Genomic DNA, 14,029 nt, shown 5'->3' with positions numbered 1-14,029 from the left:
TCCAAAGTGCACTCCCTGCCTAGAATCAGGCCTCAGCTTGGGCCTCAGCACAAGTTACTCTATAGGCTTTGCCTTACTCTTTCTCTCCCTCCAGTGTTAAGACTGAGGGTAGGCGGGGCCCAGACTTGGGAGAGATGATAAAACATGTACTTAGTTCCTGGGGCAGCCAATATCCTGAATTTGGTCCTTTCTCTCCTTAAGGTTGGCTTTCATTGCAGTGCCCGGATGTCTCCATCTTCCCCTACACACACACACACACACACACACACACACACGCATCTACCCCCAAACCTCAGCTTCCAGAAAGTATGTGGGTCAAGTCAGCCCCAGCCCAGTCCCGTCACAGCATGTTAGGACATAGTTGCCCAAGAAGTGCCCAACAGAGCAGCCAGCAGTAGAGTCAACAGATGACTCCTTGCCTTCATTTATTAACCTGATAGAAGAAGTAAAGTTGGGGCTTGGATCACAATACTTCTCTATTTCTTCCTTTTCCTTCCTTCTATATCAGCCACTTGAGCAAGAACACCCAGAATAATAATATCAGCTAACATATATAAGTGTATGATTCGTTTGCAAAAACAATTCTAAGATATTTATGTGTATTAACTTACTAGCGACAACTCTATGAGTTAGGAACAGTTATTATTCCCATTTCTGGATAAAGAAATAGAGGCACGGGAAAGTTAAGTCCCTCATCCAAGGTCATATAATTAGTAGTAAATGAAGAATCAAGCCCAGGAAATCTAATTCTACATCCTGGGCTTTTAACATTACTCGAATGCAGAGTAGGATCTAACATGACTTTAAGTCAAGTGTTGAGGTCTGAATTTTGGGTCAGGACATAGGCGTCAGTAGTTACTGAGACACAATCAGTATCTTTTGAATGAAACTAGTTATTTGGACTTTTCTTTATAATCAGAGTATGTGAGTTGGGGTATATATCGAAGTAGCCATCTTTGGAAAATATAATTTGCCCCAACATATTTGAGGATGTTATAAAAATTAAGGCCTTTACATAAAATATTAAAATTTCTTCTACTAATAAAAAGTAAAACCCACAAAATTTCCTTCTTATTCTGGGTTCTACTTACTTACCTTCAAAGCATTACCTATCTAGAAGGCGGGGGTGACCCAAAAGCCATAGTCCTTATATATGGAGAAATTTAAAAGACCGTATCAAAAGACCACATAAACTTAAGTGTTCAGGTGAAGGATGTATTCCAATCCTTAGCTGATACCTAAAAACCAAGAGGGGAAAAGTCTTTCAACCGTAAGGTTTATAGAGAGAGGTCAAAGCCTTTGGATTTCCCCACGTGTAGGTATGGTAGCAATAATGAGCGAGCACGGCCATGTGGTTGTCCTCACACTGTCTCAGATTTTGCTGGGCGAGGCCTGCGCTCTCTGAACACGACTGTCACCTGCTTCTGGATTCTGCTGCCTGGCAAGCTGCCAAGAGCATTCCTGGTGACATTCTTCTGCAACATACAAACACTTCTTACAGCATAGGCTCTGTTATGACCAGGACCCTAACAAAAGTGGGGGCTCCAGTGTTTTTTTTTTCCCCATTGAGATATGTATGGTGGAGCACACATTCCTGTCTGTTGACTGGAGAAACAGCCTGATCAAGGGGCAGGAATGGTGAAGCGTGAAACTTAATGCTCCTATTAGAGAATAATCAGTTCCAACCATGAAGATAGTGAAAGTCAATTTAAAAGCATAATGCAGTGGGGTTGAAAGAAGAATATAATACTATGAGTCATATTGAGCACCCTGTACAGTGTACTTTATTTAACTTTCACAAGGAGCCCTAGAAATTGGGTGTTAAAATAAGCTCCATTTTTGGGATCCCTGGGTGGCGCAGCGGTTTGGCGCCTGCCTTTGGCCCAGGGCGCGATCCTGGAGACCCGGGATCGAATCCCACGTCGGGCTCCCGGTGCATGGAGCCTGCTTCTCCCTCTGCCTGTGTCTCTGCCTCTCTCTCTCTCTCTCTCTCTCTCTCTCTGTGACTATCATAAATAAATAAAAATTTTAAAAAATATTTAAAATAAGCTCCATTTTTGTGGGATGGAGCCGGTGAGGTTCTGAAGGTGGAAATAACTTGCCCGGTCACACAGCTGGTCAGTGGTAGAGCTGGATTTTCCAATCCAGACCGTCTAAATCTGATGTTCACATTCTTCACTGCTAAGCAGTGCTCTGGCTGTTACTCTTCCAAAGCCTGGTTGAGTTGGTGGTATCACCTCCCCATTGGTCACCAAGCTCGGGAGTCATCTTTCACAAAGTTCCCTCCATTTCCCTCACCTCCGCTATTTGTTTAACACATGGACTTGGGCTCTCCCACGTGCCAGGTAGTGTGGATAGAATGGGGAACAAGGCGGTCGAGATTCCTGCCTGAGTTAAGTTCATCTTCTCTGGGATTTTAAAATTTGGAACCAGACAGAGTAAATATCAGTCTCATCTTGTAGAGAAAGAGGCTGGGGAGCCAGCCTGGGCCAGGCTGGGGAGCCTCCTGCAGCCATGTCTCCCATTGTGTGGAAAAATCTGGGGGGAGGTAAACTGACGTTCAGAGAGGACTGGAAGTGAGAGATGGTCCTGGCAATGTGTCCAAGATTCTGTTTCTGGCTGTTCTTGAGACCATTTGTACCCTACTCTCAGTGCACTTATGTTAGCCTTTTCATGATTTTTCACTTTCTCCCTCAGAAGGTTAGAGTTGTGTTTCTATTTCTTTTTTAAAGATTTTATTTATTTACTCATGAGAGACACAAAGAGAGGCAGAGACAGGCAGAGGGAGAAGCAGGCTCCCTGTGGGGAGCCCAATGCGGGACTCGATCCCAGGACCCCGGGATCACCACTGAGCCACCCAGGTGCCCCTTGTGTTTCTATTTCTTGCAGCTAACCCATCCTTGAATGACACAAACTGAAACTAAAAGACACCCACAATCTCACCCCCAGAGATACGTTGTTTTCACATTGTGGTGTGCATTCTCGTGGCAGCTCCTCTTGTAGCACCTGCCCAGCTCGCAAAGCGTCTCTTCCTGGCCATAGCCCCTGATTCACAAGACCTCTAGTTATTATGTCAATACTACTTGGCTGTACCCACTTGGCCATAGTTTATTAATCCAAACAGTCATTCCTGCCCCAAGTTGGGTCAGTCAGAAACTCTTAAAATTTTTCATTTGGACTATTAAGATGTATATTACTGTCTATTTCAGGAATTTCTATCTTCCAAGTGCAGCCTCTGATCTTGCTACTCACAACACCAGACTCAAGGTCTCTTTGCACTCTTTCCTAAAGAAGATCCATTTAACAAAACATTCATGATCAATGTGGATTTTACTAAATATTTGCTAGGAAAGACAGAGGAGTGTGTTTCCATCACACACCAACATACAGACCAATCAATGAGCCCCTAGTCCCATTCGGGCTGAGCCATCTCCAATGGCCTCATCTACTCTATGTTTCTCCACATGGGTCTGGGTCCTGGTGGGGTTTTCAAATACTTATTTCACAGTGAAAAGTCAGTTCTCTAGATCTGTACTCCCACTCTAGCTCTTACCCAAAGGCCTTGGTGATCAAGAAATTTGGGTGCTTAAGAGGAGGAGATAGGGTCTAGGGTTGCCCTAACCCTGGTGGGACTACTGGGGTCTGAAAGCATGCTACTTCCCCCTCCTTGGCTGGGGCAGCTGGACCTTCTGACTTATAAAGGGTCTTTAACCTCATAGCAGCCCACTGGCAGCTCCAAGCGGGTTGGAAGACACCAAGGCGGACAGCTGCATTTGAAAGCTGACTGTCATGATTGCCCTAGAACAGATTCGAAGTGTGTGTTGTCCTCTCTCATCCCTTACTGAGCAGTGAAACTCCTCTCCATGCACTATCATCATATCAAGTATTGTTCTTTGCAAAGTACTTCTGCATATGCAGCCTTATTCCTTCTAAGAATTCTGTGAGATAAGTGATTACATCCAATTTACAGAAAAGACAACATCAGACATTTATACAACTAAACCAGAAAAGATGGGGCTAGGTAAGGCATTGAACTGAAAAGCCTGGTGCAAAATTGTTTAACTTTTTCCCACGGAATATTTATGATCTTCCCAACCCCCCCCCCCCCCCTTTGCTTTAACAGTCTTTAGTTCAGTATTTTCCAAGTCAAACAGTGGACTCTATGCCCTTTAGTCTCCAGGTTCTCCCAGCTTATTTTGTAGTCAGGCTTTTTGCAATGCTAACCAGGGGACTGTGGGTCAGCCTGCAAAGAGACAAGGTCAACACTACTTGAAAGGAATGGGTGTGGTGCCTTGAGGTTTGTAGTGTGACTCAATTGTTTTGCATTATTAGAGAAAGGGGTTGGAAAGTCTTGCCAAGCCTTAAGGGCCAATGACCTTGTTCTTAGGAAACTCCACTGCTTCAGGGCTGTTGGAGTGAGGAGTGAGGCCTTGGGGTGTGATGGGGTGCAGGGGGTGGCAGGGAGCTTGGCAGAGTGTGGATTGTGTATTTCACTGGGGTCTTCATATTCATCAGCATACAGAAATTTAGGGCATTTGTTGATGATTTCTAAATCTTCATGTCACTAAACAAATCCTCTTTAAAATTCAGGGTAAATCTTATTATTTGTGTTGCCTTAGTATTATTTTTAAATAACTAGATAACCCAAAGAAACAGCTCAAGGATTTACTCATCTGTTCTGTCCAATTTTGTTTCTTAATTAGTTTCCACCTTGATCTTTATTATTTTGATCGTCTTGATTTCTTTGGGGTGGGTTTTATTTAAATCTCTGTCATTAAACATTAACACATTATTATTATTCTTTGTTTATAAAAAGTATTATTGGGCAGCCTGGGTGGCTCAGCAGTTTAGTGCCGCCTTTGGCCCAGGGCATGATCCTGGAGACCGGGATCGAGTCCCCCATCGGGCTCCCTGCATGGAGCCTGTTTCTCCCTCTCCCTCTGCTTGTGTCTGTGCCTCTCTCTCTCTCTGTGTGTCTCTCATGAATAAATAAATAAAATCTTTAAAATAATAAAATAAATAAAATTAAATTAAAAAGTATTATTAAATGAAAGCAACTCTTTTATACAAGATATATTTTAATTTAATAGAATCATCATCCTTACATAACAAGGTACCAAGTGGCATTTTTCTGATTGTTTTTGGAACTCTGGCTAATAAGGAGAATAAATGGAGCTAAACACCATGTATTCAAAGTTCAAAAGCATCCAGAAGTTGGGGTCAGACACCTCACAGATGACTTTCTGACCCGAACCACAGTTTCCCAACCCCAGGTCAATACAAGGGGAGGACTGAGAAGTACAAGGTTGACACCTTTTTGAGAAAGGAGTGCTCCTCTTCTTCCTCTATCCTCACACCCCTTTGAGGAAGAAGGAACCACTGATTCTTTCAACAGCAAGGTACCCTACCAATAGGGCATCACCCAGACAAGGAATCCCAGAAGAGGAGAGCTGTCCTAGGGGGCTTAGGGAATGGTAGAAGAAGTCACACCCAGGCCAGAAGGCTCACGTCACAGAACAAGCGGGGGACAACTTTTTGTAGGGCTTTCAAAAGACCTGCCCTGCAGAAGAGCTAGCATTTTTAATGATGCCTTAGTTTCCTGGTTGCCTTAATGAAGTCCCACAAATTAGCTCAAACAACAGGAATTTATGATCTCACGGTCCTGGAGGCTAGAAGTCCAATATCAAGGTGTCCACAGGTTGGTTGCTTTGTGGGCTGTGAGAGAGAATCTGCTCCATGCCCCTCTCCTAACTTCTGGTGGTTTGCCATCAAATTTTAGAATTCTTTGGCTTGGAGATGCATCACTTCAATAGCTGTCTTCGCTTTCACATGGCATTCTCCCTGTCTTCACATTATCTTCCCTCTGTGCAGGTCTGGCTCTATGTCCAAATGGCCCCTTTTTATAAGGACACTGGTCATGTTGGATTAGAGACCACCCCAATGATCTTATTTTAACTTAGTTGTCTCTCTAAAGGCCTATTTTTTTCTTCCAAGATTTTATTTAAATTCAACTTATTTGACATACACTGTAGTATTGGCTTTAAGAATAGAATTTAGTGATTCATCACTTACATATAACACCAGTGCTCATCACAACAAGTGCCCTCCTTAATGCCCATCGCCCATCTAGCACATCCCCTCTGCCCACCTTCCTTCCAGTAACCCTCAGTCTGTTCTCTATAGTTAAAAGTCTCTTATGGTTTGCCTCCCTCTCTGTTTTTATCTTATTTTATTTTTCTTTCCCTTCCCCTATATTCATCAGTTTTGTTTCTTAAATTTCATATGTGAGTGAAGTCATATGGTATATGTTTTTCTCTGACTCACTTATTTCACTTAGCATAATATCCTCTAGTTCCATCCACGTCATTGCAAATGGCAAGATTTCATTCTTTTTGATGGCTGAGTAATATTCCAGTGTGTGTGTGTGTGCGCGCACGTGCACCGTATCTTCTTTATCCAGTCATCAGTTGATGGACATTGGGGTTCTTTCCATAATTTGACTATTGTTAATAAGTGCTATAAACATTTCGGTGCATGTGCCCCTTCAATCACTATATTTGTATTCTTTGGATAAATACCCAGTAATGCAATTGCTAGGTTGTAGGGTAGTTCTATTTTTTAACTTTTTGAAGAATCTCCATACTCCTTTTCCAGAGTGGTTGCCCCAGTTTGGATTGCCACCAACAATGAAAAAGGGTTCCATTTATTCCACATGTTCACCAACATATTGTTTCCTAAGCTGTTCATTTTAGCCATTCTGACTGGTGTGAGGTGGTATCTCATTGTGATTTTGATTTGTATTTCGCTGATGATGAGTGATGTTGAGCATTTTTTCATGTGTCTACTAGCCATGTATATTTTGTCTTTGTAGAAATCTCTGTTCATGTCTTGTGCCCATTTCTTGATTGGATTATTTATTTCTGGAGTGCTGAGTTTGAGAACTTCATTATAGATTTTGAATACTAGCCCTTTACCTGGTAAGACATTTGCAACTATCTTCTCCCATTCTGCAGGTTGCCTTTTAGTTTTGTTGACTGCTTCCTTCACTGTGCAGAATATTTTTATCTTGATGAAGTCTCAACAGTTCATTTTTTGGGAAGCATCTCATTTTATAAATAGTTTGTAATAGTATTTTAATGTTGGGCAGCACAGAAGTCTTTTCTAGTTTCCAGTTGGTAGATATTAAAAATCAAAATGGAATGTTAGTGAAACTTACCAGTAATATTTATATCTAGGATTGCAGAAATGCATAAATCATCCTCATCCAGTCACTCTGTACTTCTCCTTAGAGATTCCCGCAGAGCTTTATACAAGAAACATGAATCAAATGGGAATCGAAGCACCATTTTAATAGCTGAGCCAGTTCATAGTAACGTTCATCGAGAAGCTCTGGAGAAGCTAGAATGGAGCACAGAACTCAGGGTCAAGCCCAACAGAGACCCTGCTCTAAATCCTGGGAGCAAATACTCAGGTATCGTGCTGGGAGAGCTGGCTGGGCTCTGAGAGGTGTCCTGATGGTCCCCATCTGGACATCAGTGTTCCCAGGCATGCAGAACTAGAAAGGGACAAAGAAGTGGGCAGAGCTCTGAAGCCACCTGGCTTAGAGGAAGAGTGTGAGAGAGGAAGAGGGTGGGCAGAGAAGCATGTGGCATGGGGAGAACTAAAATTTCCCTTCCTCTGTAGTGGAGGTTTTATTTTTGTGTTGTAGTTTTGTTATTAATGTTGCCTTATGCTCTGTGGTCAAAGAATATGATCTGAAAAAGTTCTGTGTTTCAGAACCTGAGATTTTCTTCCTGGGCTGTTTCTCTGTGCAAATTTTTCTTGGGTATTTAAAAAAGAAACTATTTTATACATATTAAATGTATCTACTGAGTCAAGCTTGTATGTATTATTCAACATTTTAATAAATTTATTTGTTGTCCGTTTGATTGGAAGAGACCAGCGGGGACAGATACAATAGTGTATTTAGGAACAAAATCGAACATGATCAGCTTTAATCTTTCTTCCCTGAATCTTTTAACTTTTATTCATATAAAATGATTCCCTTTGTCTCGCTGAAGGCTTAGCCCTTGAACTCCACTTTTCTGCTATGAATATTGTCAGGGTTTTCTGTGTTTGCTTGATATACCTTCACCCACATCTTATTTAAACTTTTCTGAGTATTTTGTATTAATTGTGTCTGAATCTAAAACTTTTGTGTTACTTCTGTCCCATTGTTTTATACTTTTATGTCTTAAAAAATATTTCTTTCTGTTTCAATTCTTTTCTTCCTCTTTCCCTCCTACCCTCCTCTGGCACTCCCCTTCCATTTCACTAACTTAAATATATACTTCAGTAATTTTTAGTACATTCATAGAGCTGTGCGACCGTCACCATAGTCCAATTTTAGAACTTTCTCATCATTCCCCTTTTCTGTGAAATTCACACAAGTGAAATCATAAAATATGTAGTCTTTTGTCTCTGGCTTTTTTTGCACTTAGCATCATGTTTTTGAAGTATTTTGTGTATGTCTTTTCACAGAGCATTATTTTCTTCCTGTAATTGCTGAAGAGTATTCCATTATGTGGATACACCACATTTTACTGTTCTACTCACCACTGGGTGGACCAGTTTTTGGCTATCATCAATAATGCAACTATGACTATTCTCGTACAATTACTTGTGTGACCATATTTTCATTTCCCTTGGGTAGATTCCCAAGAGTGGAATCTATGGTACGATTTATGGTCAGATTCTATCTGACCTTATTTTTTGCTTATGAAAATACAAGTAGATCAGCAGATCATTTTTATCAGACGCAACTGGTCTTCCTATTTCTCTCCATCCCCGCCCCCCTTTTTTTTTCTAACTTGCAAAAGCTATCCTTTATGTGATGGAATATATCCATATAAAGTTGTTGCTTTAATTCAGACCTTTTGGAATGTGGGACCCCAGTGTTTTTAGTTTTAATCTATTTTACCTGAAATATAATTCATATAACATAAAATTTACCTTTTTGAAGTATACAGTTGTGTGGTTTTGGGTATATTCACTATGTTGTGCAACCATCACCATTATCTAATTCCAGATTTCCATCATCCCCCAAAAGAGACCCCATACCTATTAGCAGTCAGTCCCAATTCCTCCCTTCCCCTGTCCCTTGAAAACCATACTAACCTATTTTTGAGCTCTACAGATTTGCCTATCCTGGAAATGTCAGAAATATGGAATCATACAGTATGTGGCCTTTGTGTCTGGCGTCTTTCACTTAGCATGGCATGTTCAATGTTTTAAGAAATAACGTGTACCAGTTTACATTCCCATCAGCAGTATATGAGGGTTCCAGTTCCTTTAGATAGTATTTTAATGATTGCAATTCTTGTTATTCCCATGAAATCAAAACAGAAGAGATGTGCCTGACTCAGCAGTAAACACCTCCCTTTGACTTATGTCAATATGGCAGGAGCAGGAGCAAAAAGATGGGAGAAGGAGACTTAGCTTAATCTCATGTGGATGGTGACTTTGTTTCGGACCTTCTAATGAGGTGGGAACACTCTGGTCTCATTTCCTTACAGCGCTTCCTTGGGCCTTGAGGAAAGTCTTTCTAGCCCTTTCCACATTCCAGGTCTGGATTGAAGTGAGGAGAGAAATGGTTACACTGGCTGATTTAGGAAATTTAAAAAGGCAATATGAAATAGCATCACTCTTGGGGATGACTTTCTCTAGCTTTTCTTTTTTTCCTGGAAGGAATGAATGGTGCTTTCCAACTGAGCTTGAAAGAGTAATCTTTGATTTATTTGATTATATGAGTTAGCCCGAAAAGAGAACACTTGCAATTCTGATAACCACCACTCATCTCTGCTTCATGGCTGTCCCAGAGTCAGTCCTGTGGTTTACTGAGGCAGCACACTGTTGCAGAAAGAATTCTTTCAGAGGCCAGATTTGGTTTTGGGGCTGGCTTTGTCAGGCATCTTGGGAAGTTACTACACTCAATGTCATTGCTACTGAGGTTAGTTATGACAGGTGTTAGAAGAACAAATATAATTCCTCAGAGAGGAAGGGGGTTAAAACTGGTTCCCTGAAGGGAAACAAACAAACAAAATGAAAGTTAGGCCAAAGTTTATTTCTTAAGTCTTCTGTTTTGGGCCCTAGGGCAATTAGTAAAGACAAATTGAATGGGTTTCCTTACAAGCTGGAAGGATAACTATCTCTGTGGCAAAAATATAGTGACAGTGTCCTTGAATATACTTGAGGTGATTTTCCAAAAACTCTATTGCCTACCAGTTATTGCCTGTCGGTTCTCAGAGGTGTCTTCCTGGGGGATAGACCAGGCCCTGCTTATCCTGAAGGTATGGATAAGAAAGAGCAGTTTTCGAATATGCTCAGTAACCCAGTGCAAATAACAATATATGGTGGCATGAAAAATAATTACATATTCAGAAGGCTACTTTCTCAGTGGAAAACACTGAGTTTGGAAGGGGGCTGGGCCTTCTCTAGTAACTGCATTTTAAATTCAAATCAACTCGCATGTATCTAAGTAAATTTATAAATACATTTTTAAAAATTTGCATCTCTCCAGCAATTTTGTGGGGCCTTTCTTCCTACGGCTATTATTATACATAATGATTTGCAGAAATATTTATTTATAAGGAAGAAAAGGTCGGTTTTAGAGCTCTAAGTCAGGCAGCTCTAAGTTGTGTTCTATTAGCTTGCTGTCTTGAACATCAGTGCTTTAGCATTTTCCAAGTGACGTTTCTGGAGATTCATACCATTAAAGGTGGCTAATGGCATCTGGTTCAATTTCTGTTTTTTTAAGCAATATTTGTCCCTGTGATTTGGAACATTTGAGAGCCTCTAGGTGCACATGGAGTGAGCATATACAATACTTAATGGGAGTCAGACAAATGTTCTGGAGAATGAATTATCTAGAGGTTGTATTGCTTGGTTAAACAGCTGTTTTTATTACTTATCACTTATATTATTTTATTTATTTTCACAATTGATTGTGATAAATGCCACAAAGTCTTGAAGGATATGTAGGAATAATTCTATAAATTGGCCTCAAACTAATCTTCATTCTATCGTATGTTGCACTTATCCAAATCAGATTCTTATATAGCCTAATAAAGAGCATCTAATACTTGAAAAATTAATATAAAAAAAGAAACTATGGTAACATGTATTTTCCATTACCTTTTTTTGCTTATTGGGAATAAAGATTATCTATACCTAGATTCTTTCATTTGCAGAGAAAGCCTCCTGTTAGCTGCCTGGAACTTTCTAATCTTATTAGTCAGAAGTAAAATGCAAAAATCAAAACAGTGAATCAATTGATTTTTTTGCTTTTTAAAAAAATATATTTTAAAATTTAAATTCGATTAATTAACATATAATGTATTATTAGTTTCAGAGGTAGAGGTCAGAATTCATCAGTTTTATGTAACACCCAGTGCTCATTACATCACATGACCTCCCTAATGTCCATCACCCAGTTACCCCATCCTCCTACCTCTTCCCTTCCAGCAACCCTGTTTGTTTCCTATGATTAAGAGTCACTTATGATTTGTCTCCCTCTCTGATTTTGTCTTGTTTTATTTTTTCCTTTCTTCCCCTATGATCCTCTGTGTTGTTTCTTAAATTTTCAATGAATTTTTTAATATTCAGAAATGTCAAAGTTATGAACAATGGGTTTTGTCTACTGGTGATTTAGTTCTTCATTTTCGTATGTGCTTGATCCTCAACTAAACTCAACATAACATGTCATTTAAATTTTTTATTTAAAATTGTGATTTTGGGGGGTGCCTGGGCAGTTGAGCATCTTACTCTTGACTTCACCTCAGGTCATGATCTCAGGGTCATGGGATTGAGCCCCACCTTGGGTTCCACACTAAGCATGGAGCTTGCTTGGGATTCTCTCTCTCTCTCTCTCTCTCTCTTTCTCTCTCTCTCTGTGCCTCCCCCTTCCCCCACTTGTGCACACACACACACTCTCTCTCTCTCTTAAAAAAAAAGATTATTTCTATTTTTAATCAAAGAAAATCAGAGTATGTTATTTGTCAAATAAGAGAAAGCCTTTACATATTATCAGACTATATTAAAATGAACTTGTAGTACACTGATAAGATATTGCTCTAAAATAAATCATTTTAAAATTAAACTTGCTTCTGTATTATATACCATGCAAAAATGCTGGTTTTCAATTTCTAAAAAACGACGGGGAAATATATAAGTAGTTAATAGAATGCATTAAATGAACTTTATATATAAGGAGCTCTAAATATATAAATAACTACACTTATATGTATACAGATAGATAGATGGTGATAGATACATAGATAGGTAGACAGATGGATGATGGGTAGAGATCTAAGGAAATACCTTTTACTGAAAATCACTTGTGAATACATAGTCTATGTTTGATGAGGAGAAATGACAGAGAGGGGAGGAGTGAAATACTGGTGGAAATAAATAGTTTATATTACCAAACCATTGTCCTATACATCTCCTTTTAGTAAATCCATGTGATCCCACATAGAAAATTTACTTCATCTCTGCTGCCTTTCCCAAGAGTATGGAATATGAGGCTTTGCCCCAAATACCCCACCCTTTTCTTTTCTAGGACTAACTCCTATTTGAGAAGTTAAGGGTTTGGTGGCAGTTAATAACTTCTCTAGACCTTTCAAGGATCAATAGAGTGGGCCTGGATATTGGGTGGTTTATCCTCTTTCTCACACGAGCTTCTTTTCTCTTCTACCACCATCAGGAAGCTGACCCACATGGATAAGAGGCAGAATGTTCCCAGGGTCAGAAAGACCACGAATATGCATTGAATAACCAAAGAGTAAGCAGCTGTCTTTGACATATGAACAAGGGCACACAATGTTGGCATGGAACTTGGGCTGGTTTCCTGACATGAATCTTGACATGCTCTCTTGACTCTCAGACTAATTTTGTTTCCCCAGTCTCTGGGTTCTACAGTTTCAGAGTTACCTCCTGTTTATATTTGTCTAGACTAAGTATCTGTTCATAAAAGCAGTCATTATGCAAGTGGCTAGTCCTTTCCCTTACCCACCAGCCTGTGGCAGGTCCCAGATGTTTGGTATGAAAGAGAAAACAAGTGCCATCTCAATCTGGACTCTGTGGGATCAGAGCCCATCATTTCAGTTCCTTTCTGGTTTCCTAACTTCCCCATGCTACTATTACCAGACATACCTCAACTTTTGCATGGCTAGATGTGATCTCTCATTACGGGTACAGTGAACCTTGAAATGGTCATTGTTCCTTGAGCGATAAATGCATAAAGGCTACTCAAGTTCCGAAAGTCTTAGAAAAATATCTTTCAAAACTGAGCAGGGGTCTCTGTAACTTTGCCAGGAAGTTTTCCTTTTTTTTTTTTTTTTCTAGTTTTATTTTTTCTACTGCAGGCTTACCTCATGTATCATGGTCCCCTGATGGTGAAAAATCATGAATGTGTCAATTTTTCATGGTATTGAGTGCCCTTTGCCTTGCTGGCTGGCTTTTGAAAGGCCCATAAAGGAATCCCTTTACCTAGATACTTGAATGACATGTTATAGCCAACAGGAGATAAATAAAGCACCTGATAATAGGACCATCATGGTAGCCTGATAAATCACTTACTATATATAATAAAGGTAAACTCAGTTCTGAAAGGACTACAAAAACCAAAGCTAATTCTTGGAATTGATCATATAGTTAAACATGTATAACAATAATCTGGCTGTAAAACCTGTATCTGGCCTTATTTTACTTTTTTTATGTTATGTTCAGTCTTCTTTGCTAAAGTATAGGCTCTGTGAGGGAAGAGGTTGTTTCTTTACCATTGTGCCATCTGTGTCTTCTGCATATTAGGTGGTCAGGAACCAATAGTGAATAGTCGGGAAAAGAAAGTGGTCTAGTCAACATTTTAAAAAAGTTTTCATCATGCAAAGATATAAAGATAAGTATGAATAGAATTAGAAACATTGATTAATTTTCCAAAACACTATCAAAGATCTGTCATAAAAACTTTAAGCTGGGATGCCTGGGTGGC

At 39.9% G+C, this 14,029-nt stretch overlaps 1 long non-coding RNA gene across 1 annotated transcript in view; it reads left to right on the top strand.

Moving 5' to 3' along the window:
- Window positions 1-6,564: 6,564 nt before the first annotated feature.
- Window positions 6,565-14,029, top strand: part of LOC125752166 (uncharacterized) — a 66,930-nt gene continuing 59,465 nt past the window's right edge. Inside the window, exon 1 of the long non-coding RNA XR_007401003.1 lies at window positions 6,565-7,471. This is a non-coding gene — a long non-coding RNA (uncharacterized LOC125752166). The remainder of the gene's footprint in view (window positions 7,472-14,029) is intronic.

This window comes from Canis lupus, chromosome 11, assembly GCF_003254725.2.
Source record: "Canis lupus dingo isolate Sandy chromosome 11, ASM325472v2, whole genome shotgun sequence".
Lineage (NCBI taxonomy): Eukaryota > Metazoa > Chordata > Mammalia > Carnivora > Canidae > Canis > Canis lupus.
Note: the sequence above shows the minus strand (reverse complement) of the source record. Positions and strands in the feature narration are given on the sequence as shown.